The following is an 8699-nucleotide window of genomic DNA, read 5'->3' on the forward strand; positions in this document are numbered from 1 at the left end:
AGGCAGCCTCGTCAGGCAGGCTCGCGAGGAGGCGGAGAGATCAAGGCGGGGATACCTCGCGAGGAGCCCGTGACGCAAGCCATGACAATCGAGACCAGGCGGGCGCCAGGCGGGCGCCGGCCTGTGCAGTGTCCTTGTTTTCCCTTTGGTGCAAAGGGAGCAAGCGCATGCCAAGGCATCGGGCAAAGGTTACCATTCCGGTGCAACGAGACCAAGACCAGCAGAGCGGCAGGACGGAGGTCACAGTGGAGCCCAAGACGGCGTCATCGCCAGTACTTTTGGCAGCCGAAGACCACCTTTGGTCAGGATAACCTGTACTAGATGTTCCCCTTCAAAATGGCCAATTGTTGGCGCCCTTCCCGCTCATTATTTGGGAAGAGGCACAAGGCCCCTATAAATAGAGCTAGCCACCACAGAGTAGGGAGAGACATCAATCCATCGATCGGGAGAGATCTGGTAGAACCCCAACAGAGAGAGAGAGAGGCGACTGAACTCACCCTAGCAGTTCATTGCACCAGCTCAAGAACACCTCTCACGAGGCTGTTCTTCCCTTGTACTGTTCATCATCAGCCCCTGAGGCAATCCACCACACCACACACTGGAGTAGGGTATTACACCACAACGGTGGCCCGAACTAGTATAAACCTCGTGTCCCTTGTGTTGTTCGTTGTTTCTAGCCTAGATCACGTGAGGGGATCGGACGTAGATCGGTAGGGGAGAGATCTCCGCACGCACCCCAGTGTTCGAACCTCAAGGGTCTGCCGGAACCCGAAATCCGACACACACATCAACCGCTATCCAGCATGCATCTAGAGTATTAAATTCATAAGAACGGAGTAACGCTTTAAGCAATATGACATGATGTAGAGGGATAAACTCATGCAATATGATATAAACCCCTTTTTTATCCTCGATGGCAACAATACAATACGTGTCATTTCCCTTTCTGTCACTGGGATCGAGCACCGCAAGATTGAACCCAAAGCTAAGCACTTCTCCCATTGCAAGAAAGGTCAATCTAGTAGGCCAAACCAAACTGATAATTCGAAGAGATTTGCAAAGATAACCAATCATACATAAAAGAATTCAGAGAAGATTCAAATATTGTTCATAGATAATCTTGATCATAAACCCACAATTCGTCGGATTTCGACAAACACACCGCAAAAGAAGATTACATCGAATAGATCTCCAAGAAGATCGAGGAGAACTTTGTATTGAGATCCAAAGAGAGAGAAGAAGCCATCTAGCTAATAACTATGGACCCGAAGGTCTGAGGTAAACTACTCACACTTCATCGGAGGGGCCATGGAGTTGATGTAGAGGCCCTCCGTGATCAATGCCCCCTCCGGTGGAGCTCCGGAAAAGGCCCCAAGATGGGATCTCTTGGGTACAGAAGGTTGCGACGGTGGAATTAGGTTTTCGTGGTGCCCTTCGATGTTTTCAGGGTACGTAGGTATATATAGGAGGAAGAAGTAGGTCGGTGGAGCCACGAGGGGCCCATGAGGGTGGAGGGCGCGCCCCCTGACTCATGGCCTCCTCGTTGATTGCTTGACGTCCACTCCAAGTCCCCTGGATCACGTTTGTTCCAAAAATCACGCTCCCGAAGGTTTCATTCCGTTTGTACTCCGTTTGATATTCTTTTTCTGCGAAACACTAAAATAGGCAAAAAAAACAGCAATTTGGGTTGGGCCTCCGGTTAATAGGTTAGTCCCAAAATAATATAAAAGTGTATAAATAAGCCCATTAAACATCCAAAGCAGAATATATAATAGCATGGAACAATAAAAAATTATAGATACGCTGGAGACGTATCAAGCATCCCCAAGCTTAATTCCTGCTCGTCCTCGAGTAGGTAAATGATAAAAACAGAATTTTTGATGTGGAATGCTTCCTAACATATTTCTCAATGTAATTTTTCTTTATTGTGGCATGAATGTTCAAATCCGAAAGATTCAAGATAAAAGCTTGATATTGACATAAAAATAATAATACTTCAAGCATACTAACTAAGCAATCATGTCTTCTCAAAATAACATGGCCAAAGAAAGTTCATCCCTACAAAATCATATAGTTTGGTCATGCTCCATTTTCGTCACACAAGATTGCTCTCATCATGCACAACCCCGATGACAAGCCAAGCAATTGTTTCATACTTTAGTAATCTCAAACTTTTTCAACTTTCACGCAATACATGAGCGTGAGCCATGGATATAACACTATAGTGGAATAGAATATAATGAAGGGGTTATGTGGAGAAGACAAAAAGGGAGAAAGTATCACATTGACACGACTAATCAATGGGCTAGGGAGATGCCCATCAATTGATGTCAATGCAAGGAGTAGGGATTGTCATGCAACGGATGCACTAGAGATATAAATGTATGAAAGCTCAACAAAAGAAACTAAGTGAGTGTGCATCCAACTTGCTTGCTCACGAAGACCTAGGGAACTTGAGGAGGCCCATTGTTGGAATATACAAGCCAAGTTCTATAATGAAAAATTCCCACTAGTATATGAAAATGAGAAAATAAGAAACTCTCTATCATAAAGATCATGGTGCTACTTTGAAGCACAAGTGTGGAAAAAAAGGATAGTAGCATTGCCCCTTTTTTTGGGCCTTCTTTTTTTGGCCTTTCTCTTTTTTTGGGACAATGTTCTATTAATGACGATCATCACACTTCTATTTATTTACAACTCAATGATTACAACTCGATACTAGAACAAGATATGACTCTATATGAATGCCTCCGGCGGTGTACCAGGATGTGCAATGACTCATGAGTAACATGTATGAAAGAATTATGAACAGTGGCTTTGCCACAAATACGATGTCCACTACATGATCATGCAAGGCAATATGACAATGATGATGTGTGTCATAATAAACGGAACAGTGGAAAGTTGCATGGCAATATATCTCGGAATGGCTATGGAAATGTCATAATAGGTAGGTATGGTGGCTGTTTTGAGGAAGATATAAGGAGGTTTATGTGTGATAGAGCGTATCATATCACGGGGTTTGGATGCACCAGCGAAGTTTGCACCAACTCTCAAGGTGAGAAAGGGCAATGCACGGTACCGAAGAGGCTAGCAATGATGGAAGGGTGAGAGTGCGTATAATCCATGGACTCAACATTAGTCATAAAGAACTCACATACTTATTGCAAAAATCTACAAGTCATCAAGAACCAAGTATTACGCGCATGCTCCTAGGGGGATAGATTGGTAGGAAAAGACCATCGCTCGTCCCCGACCGTCACTCATAAGGAAGACAATCAAATAACACCTCATGTTTCAAATTTGTTACACAACGTTTACCATACGTGCATGCTACGGGACTTGCAAACTTCAACACAAGTATTTCTCAAATTCACAACTACTCAACTAACATAACCTTAATATCACTATCTCCATATCTCAAAACAATCATCAAGTATTAAACTTCTCTTAGTATTCAATGCACTTATATGAAAGTTTTTTATTATTCCTAAAAGAAAATTATCATGCTGTTCTAAAGGACTCTCAAAATAATATAAGTGAATCATGAGAGACCAATTATTTCTATAAAATGAAACCACCACCATGCTCTAAACGATATAAGTGAAGCACTAGAGCAAAAACTATATAGCTCAAAAGATATAAGTGAAGCATATAAAGTATTCTAACAAATTCCAATTCATGCGTGTCTCTCTCAAAAGGTGTGTACAGTAAGGATGATTGTGGTAAACTAAAAAGCAAAGACTCAAATCATACAAGACGCTCCAAGCAAAACACATATCATGTGGCGAATAAAAATATAGCTCCAAGTAATGTTACCGATGAACGAAGACAAAACAGGGGATGCTTTCCGGGGTATCCCCAAGCTTAGGCTTTTTGGTGTCCTTGGATTTTACCTTGGGGTGCCTTGAGCATCTCCAATATTAGGCTCTTTCCACTCCTTGTTCCATAATCCATCAAATCTTTACCCAAAACTTGAAAACTTCACAACACAAAACTTAACAAGAAAATCTCGTGAGCTCCGTTAGCGAAAGAAAACAAAACACCACTTCAAGGTACTGTAATGAACTCATTCTTTATTTATATTTGTGCTAAAACTACTGTATTCCAACTTCTCTATGGTTTATAAACTTCATTACTAGCCATAGATTCATCAAAATAAGCAAACAACATACGAAAAACAGAATCTGTCAAAAACAGAACAGTCTGTAGTAATCTGTCACTAACGCAAACTTCGGGAACCCCAAAAATTCTAAAATAAATTTCTGGACGTTAGGAATTTATCTATTAATCATCTTCAAAAAGAATTAACTAAATAGCACCTTTCAAATAAAAAGGTAGTGATTCTCGTGAGCGCTAAATTTCTGTTTTCTACAGCAAGATCAAAAGGACTTTCCCCAAGTCTTCCCAACGGTTCTACTTGGCACAAACACTAATTAAACACAAAAAACACAACCAAAACAGAGGCTAGATAAATTATTTATTACTAAACAGGAACAAAAAGCAAGGAATAAAAATAAAATTGGGTTGCCTCCCAACAAGCGCTATCGTTTAACGCCCCTAGCTAGGCATAATATTTCAACAATGCTCACACGGAAGATAGTAATTGAGACAAATAGAGCATCATGAAACATGTGACAAACACATCTAAGTCTAACATACTTCCTATGCATAGGCATCTTATAGGCAAACGAATTATCAAGGCAAGCAGAAACTAGCATGTGCAAGGAAGCGGAACGAAACAATAACAATCTCAACATAACGAGAGGCAATTTAGTAACATGAAAATTTCTACAACCATATTTTCCTCTCTCATAATAATTGCATGTAGTATCATAAGCAAATTTAACAATATAGCTATCACAAAACATATTCTTAACAAGATCCACATGTATGCAAAGTTGACACTCTTCCAAAATAGTGGGATTAACATTAACTAAATTCATGGCCTCTCCAAACCCACTTTTATCAAAAACTTCATAAGATTGAACATTCTCCAAATATGTGAGATCTAAAGTTGACACTCTTCCAAACCCACTTTCAATAATATTGCAAACACCATTATCAATCTCATATTGATCATGGGGCTTGAATAAATTTTCAAGATCAAAAGAAGTATCACCCCAATAATGATCATTGCAACAAATAGTAGTCATAGCAAAACTAGCATCCCCAAGCTTTAGGTTTTGCATATCATTGACACAATTGACATTAAGAGAATTTATGATAACATCATTGCAATCATGCTTTTCATCGAAGGAACTATCAAGTATGGGTGCAATAGCAACGATCTCATGTTTAACATAAGGAACTATAGCAAATTCATCTTCATAAATATTGGCATCATGGCTACAAGAATAGCAAGCATCATGTTCATCAAGGGATATTTCAATCAAATCACCGGAATCATAATTATCTATAGATTCATGCATATAATTATTCTCTTTCGAAGTAATGGTCATTTTTTCAATAAATTCTTTGACATAGACATTATGAGCATAGTTTTCATGGCAATATTTAAGTATGTCAAAATTTTCAGATTCGTAGAGAGTAACATCATACTTTTCAATCAAAGAAGCAACTTCATAAGCACCCTTAAAAGCAACAAATTCTTCAATTTGTTCGATATCATAGTAACTATAAACACCCTTTGCATAAGAAGATAAGATTTCATTATCATTAAACTCACATAGGTAGGGGAGGTGTTTTTAGGGTTCTTATAGCAACAAGTAAGATCACAAATTTCACAAAGATTCCAAGCATAACATATCAATCTGTTTATTTGATCCCATAAGAGTATCCCTTTTTCAGACAAACGGTGATGCACAAAATGAGCATGCTCATTGCTACCTCTTGAGCACTGCGTTGGTTTTCCCTTGAAGAGGAAAGGGTGATGCAGCAAAGTAGCGTAAGTATTTCCCTCAGTTTTTGAGAACCAAGTTATCAATCCAGTAGGAGGCCACGCACAAGTCCCTCGCACCTACACAAACAAATAAAATCCTCGCAACCAACGCAATAAAGGGGTTGTCAATCCCTTCATGGTCACTTATAAAAGTGAGATCTGATAGATATGATAAGATAATATTTTTGGTATTTTTATGATAAATATGCAAAGTAAAGAAAGCAAAATAAAAAGTGCCAGAAATAGCTTGTTGGCGGGAGATTAATATGATGGAAAATAGACCCGGGGGCCATAGGTTTCACTAGTGGCTTCTCTCGAGAGCATAAGTATTACGATGGGTAAACAAATTACTGTTGAGCAATTGACAGAATTGAGCATAGTTATGAGAATATCTAGGTATGATCATGTATATAGGCATCACGTCCGCGACAATTAGACCGACTCCTGCCTGCATCTACTACTATTACTCCACACATCGACCGCTATCCAGCATGCATCTAGAGTATTAAGTTCAAAAGAACAGAGTAACACTTTAAGTAAGATGACATGATGTAGAGGGATAAACTCATGCAATATGATATAAACCCCATCTTGTTATCCTCGATGGCAACAATACAATACGTGCCTTGTTGCCCCTACTGTCACTGGGAAAGGACACCGCAAGATTGAACCCAAAGCTAATCACTTCTCCCATTGCAAGAAAGATCAATCTAGTAGGCCAAACCAAACTGGTAATTCGAAGAGACTTGCAAAGATAACCAATCATACATAAAATAATTCAGAGAAGATTCAAATATTGTTCATAGATAAACTTGATCATAAACCCACAATTCATCGGTCTCAACAAACACACCGCAAAAGAAGATTACATCGAATAGATCTCCACGAGAATCATGGAGAACTTTGTATTGAGATCCAAAGAGAGAGAAGAAGTCATCTAGCTAATAACTATGGACCCGAATGTCTGAGGTAAACTACTCACACATCATCGGAGAGGCTATGGTGTTGATGTAGAAGCCCTCCGTGATCGATGCCCCCTCCAGCGGAGCTCCGGAAAAGGCCCCAAGATGGGATCTCATGGGTACAGAAGGTTGCAGTGGTGGAATTAGGTTTTTGGCTCCATATATGGTAGTTTAGGAGTACGTAGATATATATAGGAGGAAGAAGTACGTCGGTGGAGCAACATGGGCCCCATGAGGATGGAGGGCGCGCCGGGGGGGGGGGGGGGTAGGCGCGCCCCCCTACCTCGTGCCTTCGTGGTAGCTTTCTTGACGTAGGGTCCAAGTCCTCTAGATTACGTTCGTTCCAAAAATCACGTTCCCGAAGGTTTCATTCCGTTTGGACTTCATTTGATATTCTTTTTCTGTGAAACTCTGAAATAGGCAAAAAACAACAATTCTGGGTTGGGTCTTCGGTTAATAGGTTAGTCCCAAAAATAATATAAAAGTGTATAATAAAGCCCAATAATGTCCAAAACAGAATATAATATAGCATGGAACAATCAAAAATTATAGATACGTTGGAGACGTATCAAGCATCCCCAAGATTAATTTCTGCTCGTCCTCGAGTAGGTAAATGATAAAAACAGAATTTTTGATGTGGAATGCTACTTGGCATAATTTCAATGTAATTCTCTTAATTGTGTCATGAATATTCAGATCTGAAAGATTCAAGACAAAAGTTAATATTGACATAAAAATAATAATACTTCAAGCATACTAACTAAGCAATTATGTCTTCTCAAAATAACATGGCCAAAGAAAGTTATCCCTACAAAATCATATAGTCTGGCTATGCTCTATCTTCACCACACTAAGTATTTAAATCATGCACAACCCCGATGACAAGCCAAGCAATTGTTTCATACTTTTGGTGTTCTCAAACTTTTTCAATCTTCACGCAATACATGAGCGTGAGCCATGGACATAGCACTATATGTGGAATAGAATGGTGGTTGTGGAGAATACAAAAAAGGAGAAGATAGTCTCACATCAACTAGGCGTATCAACGAGCTATGGAGATGCCCATTAATAGATATCAATGTGAGTGAGTAGGGATTGCCATGCAACGGATGCACTAGAGTTATAAGTATATGAAAGCTCAACAAAAGGAACTAAGTGGGTGTGCATCCAACTCGCTTGCTCACGAAGACCTAGGGCATTTTGAGGAAGCCCATCATTGGAATATACAAGCCAAGTTCTATAATGAAAAATTCCCACTAGTATATGAAAGTGATATCATAGGAGACTCTCTATCATGAAGATCGTGGTGCTACTTTGAAGCACAAGTGTGGTAAAAGGATAGTAACATTGTCCCTTCTCTCTTTTTCTCTCATTTTTTTGATTTAGTCCGGAGTCCCACCCCGACTTGTGGGGGAATCATAGTCTCCATCATCCTTTCCTCACTTGGGACAATGCTCTAAAAATGATGATCATCATACTTTTATTTACTTACAACTGAACAATTACAACTCAATACTTAGAACAAAATATGACTCTATGTGAATGCCTCCGGCGGTGTCCTGGGATATGCAATGAATCAAGAGTGACATGTATGAAAGAATTATGAACGGTGGCGTTGCCACAAATACAATGTCAACTACATGATCATGCAAGCAATATGACAATGATGGAGAGTGTCATAATAAATGGAACGGTGGTAAGTTTCATGGCAATATATCTCGGAATGGCTATGGAAATGCAATGATAGGTAGGTATGGTGGCTGTTTTGAGGAAGGTATATGGTGGGTGTATGATACCGGCGAAAAGTGCGCGGTATTAGAGAAGCTAGCAATGGT

Source organism: Triticum aestivum, chromosome 5A, assembly GCF_018294505.1.
Source record: "Triticum aestivum cultivar Chinese Spring chromosome 5A, IWGSC CS RefSeq v2.1, whole genome shotgun sequence".
Taxonomy (NCBI): domain Eukaryota; kingdom Viridiplantae; phylum Streptophyta; class Magnoliopsida; order Poales; family Poaceae; genus Triticum; species Triticum aestivum.